General features: G+C 39.0%; 1 protein-coding gene and 1 pseudogene across 8 annotated transcripts in view; both read left to right on the forward strand.

Moving 5' to 3' along the window:
* Positions 1-25,866, forward strand: part of CDK14 (cyclin dependent kinase 14) — a 640,904-nt gene that overhangs the window by 51,094 nt on the left and 563,944 nt on the right. The gene's annotated exons all lie outside the window — the stretch shown is intronic.
* LOC134810465 (Golgi apparatus membrane protein TVP23 homolog B-like) lies at positions 16,735-17,493 on the forward strand (annotated as a pseudogene).

Consider the following 25,866-nt stretch of genomic DNA (forward strand, 5'->3'; position numbering starts at 1 on the left):
AGAATATCTTTCTCCAATCTTGCAAGTTACACTTTAAAAGACATTTGGAATTGCTTAGAGAACCCAGGGAGTCCTGGATTCTACAATTCTGTGTGCTCTTTTGTGTTTTCTCAGTCTCTGACTACCCTCATGTAAGATGTCTATAAAGTGTGGTATTTAGAATAAAACTATGATGTTTTTCAGAGTTTGGGAACTATTCTAGTCTAGCAGATCTCGAACACGTTATAACTCTGTGTTCTGATCAGCTGAAATATTGAAGTGTGTGAATACTTTTCTTTAAAAAATGAGTATATTGAAGTCAGTCTTTCAATTATGTTTTGATATTTTTTTTGAGTGGGAAAGAAGGGGGCTGAGTTGCAGTTAGAGTACCAGGAATTTGGCTTATTCCAGATTTGCCCATGGGAATGTGCCAAATATGAAATTATAACCTGTGACATATCTCTTGGATAACTTAGTTGTCTTGGAGTATTAGTTTTTCTATTTTAACGGATTTTCAAAAAAGGAGATTGCACCAGTTCTATAAAGCAGTGATGGGCTGTGGTAGAGGTGGAGGGTGAGAGTTTTCAAAGTGCTCTGTAAAGATTTTGGTGCAGGTCTCTTCACTTCCCCTATCAAAATATTCACGCACCTTGAAAATTTTGCTGCTGTAGTTAGGAAGGGTTGTTATTGGGGTTGTGTCATATCCCTCAAGTGAGTTCAGAGTTTGAGAGCCTTTCTTTTAAAATATCTGTTGCTGAATTATTAGGAGTTGAAGATGGATATTGGTACAATCGTATGCAACCTTAATTTTTTTTGGAACAGCTCTTGGTTTTAGATAATGCTTTCTGATTTTTGATTCAGAAAATATAGTCTTCTTAGTCCTAAAATTGTGTATTTATTAATATCAAATTCATAATCCAGAAATTTTAGCCAAAAGAAAAACTAAAACAGTGATACAGAAATTTCTAACAAAGAAATGGATAAGTAAGCATTATTTTATAACAGAGAAAAATGAGTGAGAATAACTTATGGTTACTTTTGATTTTAATGAAAACATTTTTTATTAAAAAATATAGGTAAAGAAGAGAGATGTTAGTTACAGTTATTCAGGGCATGAATTACAAATTCTTTTGTGTTATAGGTGCTCGTTTATTTTAAATCTTCAGCTATATAGCTCTCTTTGTATTGTCTTCAAGTGAATATGGTGGAGAATGTCCTGCAGTGCCTGATTCCCTTCTCTTAAAAGGCAGACTATTTAATCTTACAAATGAGCATCCTTGGGTCATTACATATTGGGGTTCAGGTGTGCAAAAGGCTTGGTAACATATGGCTTGTCCCCAGATGCCCTAATTGAGTTCAAAACTTTCCCCAAGAGGTTTGCATTACTTTATCTAAATGATGTGTTACATGTGCAACAAAAAAGGTGTTTTAGTCATGAAAGGAAAAAAATAAATGTGTACTTGCAAGATACAATGCAAATTGTACAGTGTACATTGCACTAATTTCTATATAGTTATTAGAAGATAAAAAAGATTAAAACCCATAAAAGTGACATTAATTGGATGACCACAGTTTTGGATGATGCACTTTGATGATCTGCAGCATTCCCTTTAGTTACCTTATTATATCATCATCATCATATATATATATATGTGTGCCTGTGTATATATACACACATTTTCCTCCATTTTGATTATTTTTTTTTCAGGCAAGATAGTTAGGCATATTAAACTCAATGGTGGACTTTTTTTTCAGCTTCAAAACCTTACCTCTTATCACAATTACATGTGTTTCATTGAATAATTTTAATATTTGCTATTAAGAAAAGTAATTATGTTCATGGCAGAACATGTATAAAATAAAAATTACTATTTTACAGTGAAACAGCCATTGTATGTAGAGTATGATCTCGGTTTTGTAAGATTATAAGTATCCTCTCCATGGGGGAAAACATCTGAAAAGAAGGAAATACAACAAATGGATAATGGGGAGATTGGGGTTTATTGAAATTGTGACTTGCTCAGAGTCCCTTAGCTAGAAGGTGGTGGTTTAATCTAGTATTCTAACCTAGTCTCTCTGCATCCAAACTAGGCTGCCTCCCAGGAGAAGGGAGAAAGGGAGAAATAACATCTAGGTACTACTACTACAGGTGCAGCATATAGTTGGGAAAACAAAGTTCTTACAAAGAAACAACTGATTTTGGTAGTAATTCTAGCAGATGAATTAGTGCTAGAATTAGGCCTAAAAAAGGCCTAAAAGTGAACCTTAAAGATTCCTGCCATAGATCTATGTCATTTTTGAACTGAGTTACACACATTTTACAGAGAGGAAACTGAGACCCAGGGAGATTAAATCATTATGTTACTAAATCATGTTGCTGAAGAGAACATGGTTGATTAGTCGTTGTGAAATCAAGGGAGTTTCTTTGCTGAATTACTCTTTAGGTTTTAGATTTCAGTTTCAAGGTTACGTTAAAACTAAGCTTGTATTGCCATTTTTATCTGGATTTAGGTAGGGAGTGGGTGGATTGTTTGGTGAGATGTAAACTTGATCCTTCGGGTAGTAATTTGTTTAGTAAAAATTTCCTGCTAGACATGAGGGCTCTGTAGTCAATGAAGATTATGGAAGGTTAACTATTGGTTGAGGTACCATGGACCACCTTGTGATATACAGACTGGTTTGAGCTGGAAGGCATGATGAGAAAACTGTTGTGTTTTAACTAGCATTTTCCGAAAAAAGTGTCAGAACATCTTTCAATGGGCGTAAATTGCCTTCACTGAACAAGGCAAATGGTTAGTATTGAACAGAAAATGTCAGATAATAAATTCATTCATTTTCTTCGAATCCTGAATATATACACTTGGATTATTAGCTTGTGTGTGTGAAGCCACTCTGGCTTCATTTTTATTTCATATTATGACAGCTAAAATCTTTGTGAAGATTAAAAATATAGAGGAAACAGACAGGTTTTAAATATTTACATCTTAGAAAGATGAAGACTTTAGGTGGGTATAGGGAGAAACATTCAATACTTTGGATTCTTTTTTATTGGTAGAGTGAGTGCTAAGAAAAGGGATAGACCAATTTTTTTTCTCTCTTTCTCTCCTTTTCCTTTACGTAAACATAAAATGCTTCCAATTCACTGCATTTTCTTCTATGCTTCCAATATCATTGCATTTTCTTCTTTCCTTTTTCTTTGTTCTTTCTGAAGACACCTTGCTTTTGGTGGTTTAGTTGCCAGCCACTGGGCTCCACCTTGCCCTCAAGCCTTTCATGACCCAGGTGCTGGGTCCAGTGAATGAACTTTTGGTTGCTTTTGCCATCTTTGTACCAGACATAATACTTTTCTGATGTGCAACTGGTGCAGGCAAGGGAAGATGAAGGGGGAAGTCTCAGGCAGGAGTTAGAGATGTTTTATAATGATTGGCTGTCTTCTGCTATTAGAGCACAGAATTATGGCTCCTAAAAAAAGACTTGGCTTTTCTGATGCTCCCCACTGCATTTAATGGACTAGTTCTGCAAGTATTTACATTGTTTGATGTACATTATCTTTCCTTTTTACCATCAGTTGAGTTGGAAAGATTTGAGGACACATACAGAAGACTGATTTTAGATTCTTTTCTGATACCATTTGGACTCAGAAGTAGGAGAATTTGTGCCTTATTGTGTCTTTTTCTTTTGCTTTTTGATGAGAAGGAGCAGGGAAGTAAAAATCTCAAGAGAGCAGAATCAGTTTTCCGGTCGCCAAGCTCATTAAGTTAATATTTACTTTTAAAATGAATGTATTTGCCAGCCCTTCCCACTGTTTGTTTGGGAAGCGTTTAACATACATTTGAGAGCCTCTAACTAGTTTCCACCTCCATTGGGTATTTCACTTCTCAGACTGGTGGTGATGAGTGTGATGCGTGGATCCCAGTTGTAACATCTGTTTCTGTCACTTCAATATTACGTTTATCTTGAGGGTAAAGGAAGGGAAAGAAATGAAGCTAAGGCAATTTTTCCCTGTTTTTCTGTGTCTAGTGCACAATATTGATTGAATGATATTTAACATCTCTAGTGCTTTTAAGCCCATTTCAAATAACACAATTGACACACATGCAGGGGTTTAAGGAAACTGGACATTTAAATAAAAGATACAGCCTGAAAACTCAAAGATTATATTTGAAAATCTCTTTCCAGTATTCCATAAAATGATATTTACAGTTTTTTTGTCTCGTGATACCTGCAACTTTCTAGATGAAAGCTGTTATTTTTCTTTAGGCCTCAGATGAGTATTTTTTCACTATTAAAAATTTTAATGAACATAAAATACTGATTATTTTAACTTCTATAGATATTTAATAACCAAGGTCTTCAGGTACATTGTATCGTAATTTCTGTTGGTTTTTTAAAGCTTGCTGTGTGAGAGAACTGACTGTTATGTTTAATTATTTGAAGGCTGTTTTGGGGAATGTAAAAATTGATACTGAAGGAAAAAAAGAACTGGGTGCGGTGGCTCACACCTGTAATCCCAGCATTTTGGGAGGACGAGGTGGGCGCATTGCTTGAGGCCAGGAGTTTGAAATCAGCCTGGCCAACATGGCAAAACCCTGTCTCTACTAAAAAATACAAAAGTTAGCTGGTGTGGTGGCCCAAGCCCGTAGTCCCAGCTACTTGGGAGGCTGAGGCAGGAGAATCGCTTGAACCCAGGAGGCAGAGGTTGTAGTGAGCCGAGATTGTGACCCTGTACTCCAGCCTGGGTGACAGAGCAAGACTCTCGAAACAACAACAACAAAAACAAATACAGAGAGATATGACTCTTTATTCATGATCTAGTTGACATCCCCTTGCTGTTACAAGTATGTATATTAAATGTTTCTGTAATACATGTCCTACAAGATGATGTATCAATGTATAGTATTTTTGTCTAGTTGGCAACCTGAGAAATATTTATGAGCTTTCAGTGGGACATCTACCACTTCAAGGATCAGCAAGGCACAGACAAGCCACAGGAATTATTAACTCAACAAATTATTAACTTATCAAATTAATTATCTAATTATTAACTCAGTTGACTGGGCTGGGTATTTTTCTTTGAGATTTCTTTTATTTTTGGTGGATCGATTGATTGGCACTGGCATGTCAGGGGCAGTGACAATGCTGTCTCTAGCTGAAACTCTGTGCTCTCCAGACGGCGGTGAGTGATGCTTCTCCACCTGAACAACCTCAGAATCTGGGTGTGAGTGGAAAGTGCAAGAGCGCTGGAATCTCCTTCACCCATCTTCCAGCTTGTCCCCGTATCCCTATTTATAATCTGTGTGAGGCCGCCTAGTAGTCTCCTTTTCCTTATCTGTACAACAGAGGTAACCCTCTCCACCTGGCAAAGTTGTAAAAATTAATGAAATAATGCTTGTAATTCCTGTAAAGGGTCTTGGCACGGAGCAGGCACCACCGTTTCATAGAGCTGGGCTGTGCCCCTCAAAGCATTGGCACATGCAGCGTGGTGCTGCACGTGACATTTGGGCCATCCTCCACATGAGTCCTCACATCTGTGGGCACAAGCTGAGGGGCACATGGAGACTCCTGGCTTTATGATGGGAACACCAGCAGTCTAATTTTAGGAACCTCCACATTTTAAAGAGGGGGAAACTGAGTCTGTAAAGTCCAAATTTAGGCTTCCTCCTTTTGTTGCCCCACTTCTGCCCATCACAGTGGCCTTGCTATGACCACGTGTTACTGGATCTGGCAGAAAAGGAATGTCCACTGGTGGGGTTTGTATGCCAGGTGGTTTTTGGTGGATGGGAGTTTGCATCCCACAAGACAGTCAGGAGCTCTGCATATGTGAGCACTACTAACTCATGTTTTAGAAGGAAACAGCGTTCACATATGTCACATCTACAGTGTGCATCTGGTCACAGGATTTCCAGAGGTCTATGATGATTACCCCAGATATAGAGGGAGGGAGAATCTCCCTGTACCTCCTCGTTTTTGGGTTGGTGCCTCGCCAGAGGTTCTTCTGATTCTTCTTGGTTCCCTCTCTTGTTTGCCTGCATTTGTACTGGCTCATGTTTATTGTCTGGCAGGGGAAGCCCCTTTGTCTCTACTCCATGCGTCTTGTGTTCATGTGTTGAGTAACTGGGGCATTTTCTCCATCGTAGACATCACAGTCTTGGGACCTGTTGTTTGAGCAGATGTTCACATCCTTAAAATACTCTCTTCCCCCTGCAAGACTGTGTAAGGTTCCTGAGGGCAGAGACAGCATTTCTACCTCTCTCTGAATCTCATTCTTTCAGAACAGTCCTTTGCACCTAGTAGGTGCTGAATAAAAGTTGCTTGAGAGAATAAACAGACAATACTTTTGGAGTCTTTTAGGTGAATTTGTTCCCATAATTCAGTCCTTCCTTCCTTCCTTCCTTCCTTCCTTCCTTCCTTCCTTCCTTCCTTCCTTCGCCACAGGAATTCACCAACTGTTTATTCATGGGGATGGGATTTATCTTAAATGTTTTTTCTGTATGGACCTTATTTAATTTTCCCAGTAATGTTGGCACTATTATTTCTATTTTTACAGATGGGGAAACGGAAGTTTAGAGAAGTTAAGCAACTAGCACAGGGTCACAGGGCTAGTGAAGCTCCAGAAGTGGTGGTGACCCAGACATGGTCCTCACGCCAGTTTAAGTAGCAGCTGGAGAGACCTGCTGGATTGTTGGCCTTTGAAAGGGAACATTGAAAGTTGCTTGCATTTGATGATGATTGGGTTACATTTACTTGAATTGTGTAACTTTTAAGTTGCAAATTAATGCTAAAAGTGTATTAGGGTAGCCTTAGGCTGTGGGACTAATTGAGAAACGAAGTACAATGGAAGTGCTGCAAGCAAATGGGTTTTCCTGCTTAGAGCAGGTATTTACTATTAATCCTGTGGCATTTGCCTTAAGGAGTTGGAGTCTTTCTTAGCTAATTAAAAAGTACCGGTCAGATGTTGAGTGTTGTCAATAATTTAGTGCCTGTATCTTTTTATCCCTGTTGTTTGTTTGGAAATTACAATTTGGAATATTCTGTGCACATTTTAAAAAATAAATGACTGTCTGTGTAGTAATGTTTTTGCTTAGTAAATGTATGCATTATCATCTTGAGCTTATGAGTTTTCTGTACTTTTCTTGAAACTTCTATTAATAGAAAAACTGTCAATCTAACGCGGTGATCTTTCCCTGAAGTCCTCAGCATGCAATTGGGCATAAAAGTTGTGATCCCTGAGCACATGTTTTGGGGTTAATCCTATTCATATTTTTGGTTTTCTTCTTCATTCCCAAGATATATAAAAATTAAAAGCATTTGAGATTGCACATTAGTGCATTGGATTTTTATCTGGGGTGGTCCCTTCTCTAAGTGGGTAGTGGGAGTGTGAAAGGGTGAAGCAATATCTACTAACCTTATTTGTGATTTGGGAGCTAGATTATCCTTTTTCCAAAACATCCTAAGCGAAGACTACCCTGACTGTGTTTTTACTGAAAGCTCTTCCTGTCATTCTGGGTAGTTTATACTGTTTATTTACCTTGTATAAGGAAATTCTTTCTTTACTGTCCCATCTTATCTCAGATCAAAGTTTCTACCCAGGGATCCTACTTAAAAAATATTGTCTGAGACTGCATGTGTTTTCTTTCTTTTTTTTTTTTTTAGCACTCTGAGTTTTTGCTCCATCTGCACTCTCTGGTTTTCCGTCCTTCTATTTATGACAATTGTGTAATGAATATTCATAGTTTCCATTATTAATGTAATAGCATGCCATTTGTCAGCTCACTGGCTTTCTCGTATTATATATATATATTTTAAAATTCTTTTTATTTATTTTAAAATTTTTGTTGTCTTTGTCTTCCGTAATCTTTTTTCTTTATAGAGTTTGTGATCATGTGTTTTTCCTCTAACCCAGACATATATGTAGGTCTAAAACTGCACAGTGCAGGATGTCAAATGGCTTAAAAGGATTTCTGCTGTGACTGAAAGAGTGGATCTGTGCCCTTCTGAGGGTGTAGGCTGACCACATGAATACCAATAATTAGACATCTTTTATTTTAAGAAATGGGCAGCTGTTTCTTTAGTTGAATTTTGAGATCTTTATAGTTACTTTGCTTTCTTTAAAGGGCTTTTCTCTGTATATATGCATCTCTTTGGCAGGGTTGATGGCAGACTGGGATACTGGCATGGCAATAGTGGGAAAGAAGGAAGGAAAAAAAGCACAACTGAAAAGGAAAACCTGAAGTGTTCTGAATATTAGATTTTAAGGTATTAGTTGTTTTTTTAAGTTTTCTTTTTCAATTTATTAAAAAGTAGAATATGTAAGTATTGTGAATATCAGGTTTTTTTTCAGTGATTTTAAGGTAAAATTTTCACCGTCTCACACTTGATCAGAAAGTCTAGCAATTAACTTTCCCCTTGAGCATCCTGAGCCATCCCTCAGAGGTTTGATTAGGATGGCAGTTACAGTGGTGATAATGCCTTCCTGGAGTTTTCAAGCCTTTTATTTAAATCAGTGCTTATTATCTCTCACTGTTGTTTTAAAACACAGCTCCTGAACCTGAAAGTCCAGTGAAGATTTCATCTGGAAGGTTGGGTTACTGGGTGTGTGGGATTAGAGGCACAGACTGCTGTCTTCCTCTTTGTCATCATCAGAAGCCCTGAAACCCCTTTTCATGCTTGCTAAGATTAGGCAGGAGTGTCACTGCATATTTATAATACATGTTTGGTAGGGCTTCATAGTTTACAAAACAATTTCATATGATATTTCAGTGCATTTTTGCAACAAAACAGCCCTGTGAAGGAGTGGACATGTAGTTTCATCTCTGTTTTGTAGAGGTGGAAATTGTACTCAGGGAAGGTAAGTGCTGTTCCCCAGGCCACAGTCTTCTGTTCTCACAGTGGAGCTTTGTCTGGGACCCAGGTTTCCTGCCCTCTCACCCTCACCCCCTTATTCTGCTTCTCCTGAAAAGGTCAGGATTTAAAGACATTGCATTCAGCATCAGATTAGGGGAGGTATGTGACCTAGAAACCCTAGCAATGTGGATTTCGAAAAGGTAGTTATTTCTTTTATTTCATAACATTAATGACAAATAATGAGTCACTTTCTAATTTGTCTATTCAGACAAACGCATTTTGTTCTCTATATTCTGTGTTTCTGTGTTCTAGATTTATGGACCTGAATGCTTAAGTTTACATAGCAGTGAGAAACATAAATCCTATTTTGTATTCTTTAGGTACCTCAAGAGCCAACAGCTCAAACTGTGGAGGCAGTATTGGCAGTTTGGCTAAGAGGAAAGAGAGAGAAGTGGCTAGCAACCATCCCCTGAGAATAGGAGAAAATGAGATATTTCTGACAGCATTACAAACTGGAGCAGAGGTTTGGTGATAACAGGAAGCTGCTTATGAGAAGGATTTAGCATTAGATATGGATTTGAAACTCTGCTCCACCACTTAGTAGCTTTGTTACCATGAACAGACAGTTGCTTAATCTCCCTGAGCTTCAGCGTCCTCATCTGCGAGTGAAGGCTGTGAGGCAGTCTCATATATTACAGGGCGATAAGTCAGGATGCTGGAACCAGCTGCCTGGTGTCATAAACCTGTAGTCAGTCATATCCAGGCTCCAACACTCCTTGGCTATGTGATACTTAACATCTCGATGCCTCAGCTTCCTCATCTCGAACAGGAGGATGCTAATAATACTTAGCTCATAGGGTTGATAGGATCACAACAGTTTCAAAACGTGTAAAACACTTAAAACGGCGAATGGCTCTTAGTAAATTCTCTACTAAAAGTTAATTGTGTCTGGGCACAGTGGCTCATAATCTCAGTGCTTCGGGAGATCAAGGAAGGAGGACTGCTTGAGACAAGCCTGGGCAATATAACAAGACCCCAGTTCTAAAAAATAAAAAAACCTGGCCAGGCGTGGTGACACACGTCCGTTGTCCTAGCTACTCAGAAGGCTGAGGCAGTGGGATGGCTTGAGTCCAGGAGTGCAAGGCCGAAGTGAGCTGCAATGGCTTCACTGCCCTCCAGCCTGGGCAACATAGCGAGACTCTGTCTTTAAAAAAGGTTATTTTTAAGTGGAATAAGTTACGATAGTACCTGCCATGTACATTAAGCTTTCAATTGGTTAGTTTCTTCCTCTCCTATTTAGATGTACATTAAGCTTTCAATTGGTTAGTTTCTTCCTCTCCTATTTAGATGTTTTGAAGTTAAGCCTAATGAAAGCAATTCAAAAACCACTAAAATACAATTATTTTAATATTTGCATCACATTTAATTTGTGTAATTATTGATCTCATACCTTGGACATTCATTTTTTAAATGTAGTATTTTAAATGTAATATTTTTGCACTATTAATCACTTAAAATATTGTGTTATATCATGTCTAGGAAATTCATTATAGGCCTTTCTAAGAGAGAAGGCTTTGTGATAAAAGCCAGCTGCCCAGACATTTCCAAACCCTCCTCACCCATCCCCCAGCATGCTACAGAAGCAGCAGGCTGGCAGAGGTCCAGATTTCCTAAGTGATGGGATTGTTCCCTGGGCCAGGAATGAGAGGAATCTGCCTAGATTGGAGATGGCTTTAGCTACTTTGCTTTTCTTCGTACTCGTAGTCTTATTCCCAAACTGAATCTGACCCAGCACCATTTTCCATTATTGGAGATGTTTTAACACTGTGTGTGGAGGTCTTGCTATTTAAACAATGATTTCTGAATCTGCTTTTTAATTCCATGGGAGCTTTTCCATTTTTCTTTGTACTATGGAAGAAGAACTATGAGTTAATTTTAATTTATAGTTATACCTCTGCAAATCAATACAATCTTTCTGTGACTTCCACTGGTAGCACCATTCTTGATCTGAGGCAAGTATTGGGATTGTGGTTTTACTTTCCCATTTACTTAGAGGCGGGAAGGTTTAGTTATTTGAATGCCTTAGACCAGGAAATTATTGGCTATTGTCAGTGGAATTTGTTTATCTTTTCCACCCCTACATTCCTAGGCTGTGAGAGAACTGGTCATCACTGTGATTGCACTTCAGTTTTTATCAGTTCCTCCTCCAGCACTATTTTTATTAAATATTTGATGTTTCTCTCTTCTTTGGGTATAAATTTAGAGACCCTCAGGCAGACATTTCTGAAAGGGCTCTCTTACTCAGCTGTTGTTAAAATGAAGAGATCAGTACTGCCAAGCACCTCTTTTTGTTTGGCTACCTCCAAAATTCATGTTTTCTGCAGTTATTCTCTAGGATTATCTGTGATTATCTGTAATTTCTATAATTTATCTATAGATTATAATCTAAACTGAAGATTGATGCATGTATAATTCTAATGAGCTTCTCGACCAGCACTGTTCAATAGATACATAATGCAAACTTCATGTCATTAAAATTTTTCTTGTAGTTACATTAAAAAAGTAAAAGAAGCCAGGTGTTGTGGCTCAGGCCTATAATCCTAGGTCTTTCAGAGGCTAAGGTGGGAGGATGGCTTGAGGCCAGAAGTTGGAGACCAGCCTGGACAATATAGTGAAACCTCATCTCTACAAAAAAATAAAATTAGCCAGGCGTGATGTGCTTTTGTCATGTAGTCCTAGCTGCTCCACAGGTTGAGGTGGGACGATCACTTGAGCCCAGAGTTTGAGGCTGCAGTGAGCTCTGATTGCACCATCGCACTCCAGTCTCGGTGATAGAATGAGACCCTGTCTCAAAAAACAAAACAAAACAAAACAAAAACAGCAAAAAAAAAAAAACAAAACAAAACAAAAAAAAGAAAAGTAAAAGAAACAGATAACTTTACTTTTATTATACTTGAAAAACCCCATATATAAAAATATAATTTGGACATTAAAGTTATTATTGAGATTTTTACTCTTATTTTGTATTGCTTTAAAAATCTGCTTGTGTACTTTATTATACATCTCAATTTAGACTAGCCACATTTCAGGTGCTCATTAGCCACATGTGGCTAGTGGCTACTATTGGTCAGCACAGATTTTTTTTTTTTTGACAGGGTCTCCTTTTTTGTCCAGGTTGGGGTGCAGTGGTGCAATCATGGCTCACTGTAGCGTCACCCTCCCAAGCTCAAGTGATTTTCCCACCTCAGCCTCCCAAGTAGCTGTGATTACAGGCGCATGCCACCACACCTAAGTTTTAAAAATTTTTTGTAGAGACAGAGGTCTGACTGTGTTGCCCAGGCTGGACTCAAACTCCTGGGCTCAAGCAATCCTTGTGTTTTGGCCTCCCAAACTGCTGGGATTACAGGCATGAGCCACTGTGCCCGGCTAGCACAGATCTTTACTGTAACTTTTCTTCTTACTATAAAAAGCATTGCGTTATACTGGCAATTATTTTCCCATCAAAGTGGCCTAGAAAAGAGACATGAATCTGGCCTCATGTCTTTGCTCATAATTAACACATTTCTAGAGAGATTTCCTTTGTTAGAAAAACTAATTGTGGGATTAATGATCTCAGAACGTGAATTCAACTGTAGCACCTAAACAGGTGCTACTGAAGTCACCTAAACAGCAGGCTGAATTCTTGACCAATAGTGATAAAAACTGCTTTGTCTTACGGTAGGAGTAGCAGTCAGGACAAGACTCAGCATTTAGCGAAATCCCTGGAGGGATTCTCCCACATAGGAGCCGTGCAACTCAGTTTTATGCTCCTAAAATCTGCAAAGCTGTGAATGCTTTTTGTTTGTGATTTGCACTTCATTTTTTTCTTCTCAATTATTATTATTTTTTGAGACAGGGTCTTGCTCTACTAGTCCAGAGTACAGTGGTGCAATCATGGCTCACTACAGCCTTGACCTCCCAGGGTCAAGTGATCCTCCCACTTCGGCCTCCCAAGTAGTTGGGACCACAGGTGTGTGCCACTATGCATGGCAATTTTTATTTTTATTTTTGTAGAGACGGGGTTCTGCTGTGTTGCCCAAGTTGGTCTTGAACTCCTGGACTCAAGTGATCTACCTGCCTTAGCCTCCCAAAGTGTTGGGATTACAGGCGTGAGCCACCGTGCCTGGCCAGAAAGGTGATTTTTTGGGATTCTAGCTTGTTTGCTTTCCTTCCCACCCCAAGATAACTTTTGTTATAGCAGCTTGTCTGCTTTCTGTTTCATTTTTCACCCTGATTTTTCCAGGACTCCTCAATCACTTCCAAGTGTTAAAGGCCATTACTGATTCTTAAATGTAGATGGCTATGGCTGAATTTCAGCCATTGAGGGTCCATATGATCTATTCTGCCACAGTCCTTCTCAAACTTCAGTGTGGATGTGAATCACCTGGGGATCTTGTTAAGATGAAATTTGGGCCAGGCATAGTGGCTCGTGCCTGTAATTCCAGTGATTGGGGAGGCTGATGTAGGAGGATCAGTAGAGGCCAGGAGTTTGAGACCAGCCTAGGCAACATAGTGAGATACCTTGTCTCTAAAAATATATATATATTTAAAAAACAACTTAGACAGGCATGGGGTTGCATGCCTGTAGTCCCAGTTACTCAGGAGACTCAAGGCGGGAGAATCATTTGAGTCCAGATGTTGCAGGCTGCAGTGAGTTATGATCACACCCACCACTGCACTCCAGCCTTGGCGACAGAGTGAGACCCTGACCCTTAAGAAGAGAGAGAGACAGAGAGAGAGAGAGTGAGACTGATTTGATGCAGTAGGTCTGAGATGAAAGTTTGCATTTTTCACAGACTCTCAGGTAATGTTGATGACTCTGGTCCAGAGACCACGTAGAGTAGAGATCTAGTATATGATAGCAAAATGCTGCTGTCTTATACCAGCCTGCAGCAAAGACATTAAAAAAAATGTAGTGAGGTTTTCCACCAAGCTAAAAGTACTTTTTTGTTTTATATATTTTTTGTAAAATTCAGAGATGATTTCTTTACTGCCTCTTGCTACTACGGCAATTACAAATGATAGTTATTAATATTTTTAAATGACCTTTCATGACAAAATTATACAGCTGCCAACCCTACTTATGTCTCCAAGTTAATAAAAGAATTTTAGTAGTTCACAAACTCCTCAGGTCTGATGCCACCCCACCATCTAAATTAGCAGTTTATAGCTTTCCTTCATGGCATTTATAGTATTTTGTATTGACATAATTACTTGGACAGTTGTTTAATGTCACTTTCCCCACTGTGCTCTAAGCTCTTGCTCTGTATTTTTAATCACTTTGTCACTAGTGTCTCACTAGCACTGGGTCTGGTGTCTGTCTGTCCCTAGTCAATACTTTTAGGATGCCTTTATTCAGTGGGTCTCAGTAAGAGTGGTACTGCCCCCTAATGGAGTGTTTTGGAAATTGATGGGAACTACTGGTTGTCCCAAATAATGAAGTGTGCTACTGGTGTTTGGTGGGCAGGGGTTAAAGGGTGCCAGACATTCTGTAGTGTACAGAACAGCTAACTAAGTGAATGCTTATTTGATGCATTTTGCAAAATCTTTGAATGTCCACGTTGGAGATTCAATTGATGAAAAACCTATTTGTAATTACCTAAACCAAAAACCTAACTTGGCTGGGAGCGGTGGCTCACACCTGTAATCTCAGGACTTTGGGAGGCCGAGGTGGGTGGATCACTTGAGGCCGGGAGTTGGAGACCAGCCTGGCCAACATGGTGAAACCCCATTTCTATTAAAAATACAAAAATTAGCCAGGCGTGGTGGTGTGCGCCTGTAATCACATCTGTTTGGGAGGCTGAGGCACAAGAATCACTTAAGCCTGGGAGGCAGAGGTTGCAGTGAGCCAAGATAGCGGCCAAGATAGTGCTACTGCACTCCAGCCTGGGCAACAGAACGAGACACTGTCTCAAAAAAAAAAAAAAAAAAAAAAAAAAGCACCACACACAAAACCACAAAAAACAAAACAAAAACCCAACTCCATTTAACATTTAAAGACAACTATATTTATGTATGTCCAGTTTTAATACACATCCAGTCATGCATCACTAATGATGGGGGCACATTCTGAGAAATGTGTCATGAGGCAGCTTTTTTGTTGTACAGACATCATAGAGTGTATTTACACACACCTAGATGGTATAGCCTATTGCACACCTAAGCTATATGGTATAGCCTATTGTTCCTGGGCTGCCTGTATAGTATGTTACTGTAGGTAGTTGTAACACAATGGTAAGTACTTGTGTATCTAAACATAGGAAAGGTATAGTTAAAATATGATAATATAATCTTATGGGACCAGAATTATATATGAAGTTTTTGTTGACTGAAATGTCGTTATGCAACACATGACTGTATTCTGAAATTTTCAGAAATGCAGCTGCTGAGTACTTCAAAAGTTGTACTTTGACTTATTAGCAACATTACAAAGTAATGTCTACCATTCTGGCAAATCCCATCCGTAGTAGCAGTGATGTTTGTGGTATTTGAATTATTATATATATAACTGCACTAATACACGTTTGTAGGAAATATGATGGTTATGTATATGTGTGTGTGTACATACAAATTTAGCCCTTATTCTAAATTATCCAATAAAAATTGTTGAGAATATTCAGGTGAATTTTTTTTTACTTTTTTAAAATCCAAATTTACCCATTAAAAGTGGTTGCAAGCATCTCACTACATCGTTAAATCATTTGGTGGTGTTATCTCTGAGTATTTACATCTTGGGGTGTGTGTGTGTGTGTGTGTGTACCTAAATCACACATATGAAAGACAATAAAAGTTAATCTCTTTTATTTTCTTTTTATATTACATTTTGGACTTTATGTTGTTTTTCTTTCTCTGCGTACATACCATCTCTGTATATTACAAACACTTGCTATCAAAAGGTGGTGGTACTCTGATAGGATTCAGAACCCCCCTTCTCATGGAAGCAGCATGGAATCAAGGATTTCTGCCTTCTGGTCTTGGTTTATTTCTCTAAGCTGCTCACATAACTTTTCTGAATTTGTTGGGTGATCTACATTATCACTGATAAGGTAAGTCATGATGTGATAAGTCACAGCAGATGTTTCATGAATGACTGGACATGTAGAAAATGCCTTGCTTACATGGTGACTCTTAGCCAGGGCTCCTCAGAAAGGCAAACTGTCCACCTGAGACCCACCATTCTGCTTCACTTGCATTTTCATTTAGGGAGAGCAGACCACCTTGGAGGAAGGGATTTGGCTAAATATAAGGTATGAGGTAGAGTGGGGAATTATGGTAGTGGTGGGGTAGTATTAATGAGTGAATAAAAGCAGAGTATGTTTTACCTTTCTGGGAAGCAGTTAAGATCCTTAGACTAGGGGCCACTATTGTAAGGATTTTTTGACAGTTCCATGTTTATCTGTTTCTTAGTGATTAACAACCAAACCCATGAAGACTTATAGACTGGGGAGACTTTTGTGTCTTGTTCAGCAGTTGGTTTGGAGTGGACCACAAAGCTCAGAGGCAAAAGAGTAGTGCACAGTGTACACAGTTGGTACTAAGAAAGGCCCTCGGGGACTGGGTTACGAGGTTTCGCAGCAGAAAGTCCCTTCAAGCACATGATTTTAGTCTGCCTAGATCTGGCTAGAATGTTGCTCATTAATTGGAGCTAGAAAGATACAGGAAGCTCAAGGGTAAATGGCACTGGAAAAAGGTCACTGAAGGTGAATCCATTTAAGATGAAGATCAAGGAACTAGTGCATGGCTGCCATGTTGCAGCAGGACAGTAATGATGACACTGAAGATGTTTCACCCTTCAATGCAGAAGAGAAGACAACTTAATAGACCAAAAATGCTTCTCAGAATAGGGGATTAAAAACAGTAGACCAAAAAAAAAATTAGACACCCAATAGCATAATTTTTCTATTTACTCTTTTGAGTGCATGCAGTTATAATCCATCTTCTCTGTGAATTGCTCAGCAGCAGCTATACTGCGTGGATGGTGACAGTTCTCTTGTTGCCATGTGATTTGGGGGCAGTGAAGACTGTCACAGGTAGACTGATGGTGGACCTGCATTGGTGGAATCATACTGATGAAGATGAGAAGAACCACTGGGTGTCCAGGAAGAGCCACTGGGAGTCCAGGAAGGCATCCCCTCAAGATAACAAAACTGTCTCAGGGGCTGAATCAAGGATCTTTTGGTTGGGATTTATTGCCTGTTCAGTGCTGTGGGTGGTAATTGCCTTTAGTGCCCTCTTCTTTTTTGGAGTAAAGTGATTGGCAGTGGTTATCATGGGTGTGGCGCTGCAAGATGCCAACCTATATGGTTACATCAGGTATAAAGTTGGCAGTAGAAGGAATTTAACCAGCATGGCTATCTTGTACCCTGGAAAGCAGTTTTTAAGACAAAACAGTAAAGATAATCTGACTTCCAGACTAGAGAGAATGCTCTTATATCTTTTATTATACTGGGGAATGAAGACATTTTTGACACCAAACCTTTTAGTGCCCAGTCCATGTTGTAATGAGGAGTGGTGGCTCTATTTTTCCACTTAAAAGCTTTACTTGTTTTAAAAAAGGAAAATTAGTTTTTATACTTTTTATTTTCTTTCCAGTAGTTGGGGCTAGAAAATATGTTGTCACTAGAAACATTGTGAAAATTTGTCTTACAGGCTGGGCACGGTGGCTCACACCTGTAATCCCAGACCTTTGGGAAGCTGAGGTGGGCGGATCACCTGAGGTCAGGAGTTCGAGACCAGCCTGGCCAACATGACGAAACCCCATCTCTACTAAAAATACAGAAATTAGCTGGGTGTGGTGGCACATGCCTGTAGTCTGTAGTCTCAGCCACTCGGGAGACTGAGGCAGGAGAATTGCTTGAATCTGGGAGGTGGAGGTTGCAGTAAGCTGAGACTGTGCTACTACGCTCCAGCCTGGGCGACAAAGCGAGATTCTGTCTCAAAAAAAAAAAAAAAAAATTGTTTTGCAGTGTACATAGGTATGCACAGTCATATAATATCAATATGTCCCAAATTAATGAAAATGTGTTCATTTACGTAAGTATGGAGACTTTTGCATTTTGATTCATAGAACATGAGAGGATGTTAGTCTGTCTCAAAACTCTGTATGTTTACATATTATTTATGTTGACTATTTTCAGAAGTAAATTTTGCTTCCATGATAAAAGTGAGCATTTTGGCTTATGCATAAGTTAGAAATAATTATTAATTTTTAATATGTACCTCATGGTAAAATTTCTTAGATATATGCAAACAATTAAAAACCAAATTTGGGTCAGTGGTGTTAACTAGTTTCTGAAATTTTGTTTATTTTTATTTGTAACAATTCATTGACTTAAGGCCCAATTAATACAAATGGAATCACCATAGTTTATGTTTAAGGAATACACAGAGATTGCTACTGTTCCATTTATTTTACGGTAAGGATAGACAAATTTTACCTTGGAGCTTCCTACAAGCTGTTCAGTGTTCCTTGAGCGAATAAAATCTATCTTTTATCTCTAAAAGAGCATTATTCATATGTCATAATGACAGTAATCATTTAAATACTTGGCATAATAAATGCCTAAAAGACATTTTATTTTATAATTTTTTTTTCTTTCTATGATGGGTATATTGTAAATCATGCATTTGTATTAATGGTATTTCTTAAAGCAGTAGATGTAACTGTAAACTAAATCAGTCTACAAACTATTCTAGGCACCCATAGATTCTGTTGTAGGTACTGTAAACTTTGTTGGAGACTTTAGTCAGCAGATTATGTTGTGAATATATTTGTACTTTGTTAAAATATTTTAAAAGATGTTTAATTGAATACGTGTCTTTTTTGGACTAGTAGCTGTGAAGGTATAAAACTTTATATTTGTATAAAATTGCTGTTTATAGAGCAAAAGAAAATGAAGATCAAAAATTTATGGTTAATATGCATAGAAAGTTTGATTAGAATTGAGTCTTTTTGTTTGTTACTTTTATGATTTTCTTTTTTTTAATTATTATTATACTTTGTTTTAGGGTACATGTGCACAATGTGCAGGTTAGTTACATATGTATAAATGTGCCATGTTGGGGTGCTGCACCCATTAACTCGTCATTTAGCATTAGGTATATCTCCTAATGCTGTCCCTCCCCCCTCCCCCCACCCCACAACAGTCCCCAGAGTGTGATGTTCCCCTTCCTGTGCCCATGTGTTCTCATTGTTCAATTCCCAACTATGAGTGAGAACATGCAGTGTTTGGTTTTTTGTCCTTGTGATAGTTTACTGAGAATGATGATTTCCAATTTCATCCATGTCCCTACAAAGGACATGAACTCATCATTTTTTATGGCTGCATAGTATTCCATGGTGTATATGTGCCACATTTTCTTAATCCAGTCTGTCATTGTTGGACATTTGGGTTGGTTCCAAGTCTTTGCTATTGTGAATAGTGCCTCAGTAAACATACGTGTGCATGTGTCTTTATAGCAGCATGATTTATAGTCCTTTGGGTATATACCCAGTAATGGGATGGCTGGGTCAAATGGTATTTCTAGTTCTAGATCCCTGAGGAATCGCCACACTGACTTCCACAATGGTTGAACTAGTTTACAGTCCCACCAACAGTGTAAAAGTGTTCCTATTTCTCCACATCCTCTCCAGCACCTGTTGTTGCCTAACTTTTTAATGATTGCCATTCTAACTGGTGTGAGATGGTATCTTGTTGTGGTTTTGATTTGCATTTCTCTGATGGCCAGTGATGATGAGCATTTTTTCATGTGTCTTTTGGCTGCATAAATATCTTCTTTTGAGAAGTGTCTGTTCATACCCTTTGCCCACTTTTTGATGGGGTTGTTTGTTTTTTTCTTGTAAATGTGTTTGAGTTCATTGTAGATTCTGGATATTAGCCCTTTGTCAGATGAGTAGGTTGCGAAAATTTTCTCCCATTTTGTAGGTTGCCTGTTCACTCTGATGGTAGTTTCTTTTGCTGTGCAGAAGCTCTTTAGTTTAATTAGATCCCATTTGTCAATTTTGTCTTTTGTTGCCATTGCTTTTGGTGTTTTAGATATGAAGTCCTTGCCCATGCCTATGTCCTGACTGGTAATGCCTAGGTTTTCTTCTAGGGTTTTTATGGTTTGAGGTCTAACATGTAAGTCTTTAATCCATCTTGAATTAATTTTTGTATAAGGTGTAAGGAAGGGATCCAGTTTCAGCTTTCTACATATGGCTAGCCAGTTTTCCCAACACCATTTATTAAATAGGGAATCCTTTCCCCATTGCTTGTTTTTCTCAGGTCTGTCAAAGATCAGATAGTTGTAGATATGTGGTGTTATTTCTGAGGGCTCTGTTCTGTTCCATTGATCTATATCTCTGTTTTGGTACCAGTACCATGCTGTTTTGGTTACTGTAGCCTTGTAGTATAGTTTGAAGTCAGGTATTGTGATGCCTCCAGCTTTGTTCTTTTGTCTTAGGATTGACTTGGCGATGCGGGCTCTTTTTTGGTTCCATATGAACTTTAAAGTAGTTTTTCCCAATTCTGTGAAGAAAGTCATTGGTAGCTTGATGGGGATGGCATTGAATCTATAAATTACCTTGGGCAGTATGGCCGTTTTCACGATATTGATTCTTCCTATCCATGAGCATGGAATATTCTTCCATTTGTTGGTATCCTCTTTTACTTCATTGAGCAGTGGTTTGTAGTTCTCCTTGAAGAGGTCCTTCACATCCCTTGTAAGTTGGATTCCTAGATATTTTATTCTCTTTGAAGCAATTGTGAATGGGAGTTCACTCATCATTTGGCTCTCTGTTTGTCTGTTACTGAAGTATAAGAATGCTTGTGATTTTTGTACATTGATTTTGTATCCTGAGACTTTGCTGAAGTTGCTTATCAGCTTAAGGAGATTTTGGGCTGAGACAATGGGGTTTTCTAGATATACAATCATGTCATCTGCAAACAGGGACAATTTGACTTCCTCTTTTCCTAATTGAATACCCTTTATTTCCTTCTCCTGCCTAATTGCCCTGGCCAGAACTTCCAACACTATGTTGAATAGGAGTGGTGAGAGAGGGCATCCCTATCTTGTTCCAGTTTTCAAATGGAATGGTTCCAGTTTTTGCCCATTCAGTATGATATTGGCTGTGGGTTTGTCATAGATAGCTCTTATTATTTTGAGATACGTCCCATCAATACCTGATTTATTGAGAGTTTTTAGCATGAAGGTTATTGAATTTTGTCAAAGGCCTTTTTGGCATCTATTGAGATAATCATGTGATTTTTGTCTTTGGTTCTGTTTATATGCTGGATTACATTTATTGATTTGCATATATTGAACCAGCCTTGCATACCAGGGATGAAGCCCACTTGATCATGGTGGATAAGCTTTTTGATGTGCTGCTGGATTCAGTTTGCCAGTATTTTATTGAGGATTTTTGCATCAATGTTCATCAAGGATATTGGTCTAAAATTCTCTTTTTTGGTTGTGTCTCTCCCCAGCTTTGGTATCAGGATGATGCTGGCCTCATAAAATGAGTTAGGGAGGATTCCCTCTTTTTCTGTTGATTGGAATAGTTTCAGAAGGAATGGTACCAGTTCCTCCTTGTACCTCTGGTAGAATTCAGCTATGAATCCATCTGGTCCTGGACTCTTTTTGGTTGGTAAGCTATTGATTATTGCCACAATTTTGGATCCTGTTATTAGTCTATTCAGAGATTCAACTTCTTCCTGGTTTAGTCTTGGGAGCATGTATGTGTCGAGGAATTTATCCATTTCTTCTAGATTTTCTAGTTTATTTGCATAGAGGTGTTTGTAGTATTCTCTGATGGTAGTTTGTATTTCTGTGGGATCAGTGGTGATATCCCCTTTATCATTTTTTATTGGGTCTATTTGATTCTTCTCTCTTTTTTTCTTTATTAGCCTTGCTAGCGGTCTATCAATTTTGTTGATCCTTTCAAAAAACCAGCTCCTGGATTCATTAATTTTTTGAAGGGTTTTTTTGGTCTCTATTTCCTTCAGTTCTGCTCTGATTTTAGTTATTTCTTGCCTTCTGCTAGCTTTTGAATGTTTTTGCTCTTGCTTTTCTAGTTCTTTTAATTGTGATGTTAGGGTGTCAATTTTGGATCTTTCCTGCTTTCTCTTGTGGGCATTTAGTGCTATAAATTTCCCTCTACACACTGCTTTGAATGTGTCCCAGAGATTCTGGTATGTTGTTTCTTTGTTCTCGTTGGTTTCAAAGAACATCTTTATTTCTGCCTTCATTTCGTTGTGTACCCTGTAGTCATTCAGGAGCAGGTTGTTCAGTTTCCATGTAGTTGAGTGGTTTTGAGTGAGTTTCTGAATCCTGAGTTCTAGTTTGATTGCACTGTGGTCTGAGAGATAGTTTGTTATAATTTCTGTTCTTTTACATTTGCTGAGGAGAGCTTTACTTCCAACTATGTGGTCAATTTTGGAATAGGTGTGGTGTGGTGCTGCAAAAAATGTATATTCTGTTGATTTGGGGTGGAGAGTTCTGTAGATGTCTATTAGGTCCACTTGGTGCAGAGCTGAGTTCAATTCCTGGGTATCCTTGTTAACTTTCTGTCTCGTTGATCTGTCTAATGTTGACAGTGGGGTGTTAAAGTCTCCCATTATTATTGTGTGGGAGTCTAAGTCTATTTGTAGGTCACTCAGGACTTGCTTTATGAATCTGGGTGCTCCTGTATTGGGTGCATATATATTTAGGATAGTTAGCTGCTCTTGTTGAATTGATCCGTTTACCATTATGTAATGGCCTTCTTTGTCTCTTTTGATCTTTGTTGGTTTAAAGTCTGTTTTATCAGAAACTAGGATTGCAACCCCTGCCTTTTTTTGTTTTCCATTTGCTTGGTAGATCTTCGTCCATCCTTTTATTTTGAGCCTATGTGTGTCTCTGCACGTGAGATGGGTTTCCTGAATACAACACCCTGATGGGTCTTGACTCTTTATCTAATTTGCCAGTCTGTGTCTTTTAATTGGAGCATTTAGTCCATTTACATTTAAAGTTAATATTGTTATGTGTGAATTTGATCCTGCCATTATGATGTTAGCTGGTTATTTTGCTGTTAGTTGATGCAGTTTCTTCCTAGTCCTGATGGTCTTTACATTTTGGCATGATTTTGCAGAGGCTGGTACCGGTTGTGCCTTTCCATGTTTAGTGCTTCCTTCAGGAGCTCTTTTAGGGTAGGCCTGGTGGTGAGAAAATCTCTCATCATTTGCTTGTCTGTAAAGTATTTTATTTCTCCTTCACTTATGAAGCTTAGTTTGGCTGGATATGAAATTCTGGGTTGAAAATTTTTTTCTTTAAGAATGTTGAATATTGGCCCCCACTCTCTTCTGGCTTGTAGAGTTTCTGCCGAGAGATCCACTGTTAGTCTGATGGGCTTCCCTTTGTGGGTAACCCGACCTTTCTCTCTGGCTGCCCTTAACATTTTTTCCTTCATTTCAACTTTTGTGAATCTGACAATTATGTGTCTTGGAGTTGCTCTTCTCGAGGAGTATCTTTGTGGCGTTCTCTGTATTTCCTGAATCTGAATGTTGGCCTGCCTTGCTAGATTGGGGTAGTTCTCCTGGATAATATCCTGCCGAGTGTTTTCCAACTTGGTTCCATTCTCCTCGTCACTTTCAGGTACACCAATCAGACGTAGATTTGGTCTTTTCACATAGTCCCATATTTCTTGGAGGCTTTGTTCGTTTCTTTTTATTCTTTTTTCTCTAAACTTCCCTTCTCACTTCATTTCATTCATTTCATCTTCCATTACTGATACCCTTTCTTCCAGTTGATCGCATCAGCTCCTGAGACTTCTGCATTCTTCACGTAGTTCTTGAGCCTTGGTTTTCAGCTCCATCAGCTCCTTTAAGCACTTCTCTGTATTGGTTATTCTAGCTATACATTCATCTAAATTTTTTTCAAAGTTTTCAACTTCTTTGCCTTTGGTTTGAATTTCCTCCTGTAGCTCGGAGTAATTTGATCGTCTGAAGCCTTCTTCTCTCAACTCGTCAAAGTCATTCTCCTTCCAGCTTTGTTCTGTTGCTGGTGAGGAACTGCGTTCCTTTGGAGGAGGAGAGGCGCTCTGCTTAGAGTTTCCAGTTTTTCTGCTCTGTTTTTTCCCCATCTTTGTGGTTTTATCTACTTTTGGTCTTTGATGATGGTGATGTACAGATGGGTTTTCGGTGTGGATGTCCTTTCTGTTTGTTAGTTTTCCTTCTAACAGACAGGACCCTCAGCTGCAGGTCTGTTGGAGTTTGCTAGAGGTCCACTCCAGACCCTGTTTGCCTGGGTATCAGCAGTGGTGTCTGCAGAACCGCAGATTTTCGTGTTACATGAATGCTGCTGTCTGATCGTTCCTCTGGAAGTTTTGTCTCAGAGGAGTACCTGGCCGTGTGAGGTGTCAGTCTGCACCTACTTGGGGGTGCCTCCCAGTTAGGCTGCTCGGGGGTCAGGGGTCAGGGACCCACTTGAGGAGGCAGTCTGCCCGTTCTCAGATCTCCAACTGCGTGCTGGGAGAACCACTGCTCTCTTCAAAGCTGTCAGACAGGGACATTTAAGTCTGCAGAGGTTACTGCTGTCTTTTTGTTTGTCTGTGCCCTGCCCCCAGAGGTGGAACCTACAGAGGCAGGCAGGCCTCCTTGAGCTGTGTTGGGCTCCACCCAGTTGGAGCTTCCAGGCTGCTTTGTTTACCTAAGCAAGCCTGGGCAATGGCGGGCACCCCTCCCCCAGCCTGGATGCTACCTTGCAGTTTGATCTCAGACTTCTGTGCTAGCAATCGGCGAGACTCCGTGGGCGTAGGACCCTCCGAGCCAGGTGCGGGATATAATCTCCTGATGCGCCTTTTTTTAAGCCCGTCGGAAAAGCGCAGTATTCGGGTGGGAGTGGCCCGATTTTCCACGTGCTGTCTGTCACTCCTTTCCTTGACCAGGAGAGGGAACTCCCTGACCCCTTGTGCTTCCTGAGTGAGGCAGTGCCTCGCCCTGCTTCAGCTGGCGCATGGTGCGCTGCACCCACTATCCTGCGCCCACTGTCTGGCACTCCCTATTGATATGAACCCGGTACCTCAGATGGAAATGCAGAAATCACCCGTCTTCTGCGTGGCTCACGCTGGGAGCTGTAGACCGGAGCTGTTCCTATTCGGCCATCTTGGCTCCTCCCTCTCTTCCTTGTGTTTAATAACTATCACAGTAAACATGCTTTTTGTTTAATATTAATATTGATAATTAATCTAGAAGAAAAATATTAAAGCCTAGAGTTTTGTGGTCACAGGAAATCATAGCCATTTAAAAATTTTAAAGTATGTATGAAATTTTATGATGCAGAGAAATATGATGGAGTATTTGTAAGTCGGTAAAAGACTTTAAGCATAAATGTATTTATTTCATTAGGTTGAAATTTGGATGGAGAGGAGGAATAAAATATGGTTTCAAAGAGGAAAGCATACAATGTAAATTTTAAAAGTCTTGTTAATGTATGTTTTATATGGATTATGGTGGGAATAAAATATGATATTTAGGTTTCTCTGGATACATTTAAAAGAATAATATTAAGAAAGTGAAAAGACAGGCATCTGTGGTTTGATCTGTGAGATCATCAGAGTGTTCTAAAGTTGATTTTATGGCTGTTTGGCACAACTCTAAAAAACCATTGAAAGCCTCTGTGGCTTGTCTTTTCACTTTCTTAATATTATTCTTTTAAATGTATCCAGAGAAATAAAAATTTTACAAATCACATACCTGATAAGGGACTGGTATCCCAGAATATATAAAGAACTCTTACAACTCAATAATAAAAGACAACCCAATTAAAATTCTTGGCAAAGGATCTGAACAGATGTTTCTTCAAAGAGGATATACAAATGGCCAATAAACATATGAAAAGGTGTTGAACTTTATTAGCCATCAGGGAAATTCAAATCAAAACCATCACGAGCTACCACTTCACAGGGAAATTAAAATAATGATGAGCTATCTAGGATGGCCTGAAGAAAAAAACAAAAACAAAAACAGGTAATTGCAAATGTTGGTGAGG

The sequence above is a fragment of the Pan troglodytes genome, chromosome 6, assembly GCF_028858775.2.
Source record: "Pan troglodytes isolate AG18354 chromosome 6, NHGRI_mPanTro3-v2.0_pri, whole genome shotgun sequence".
NCBI lineage: Eukaryota > Metazoa > Chordata > Mammalia > Primates > Hominidae > Pan > Pan troglodytes.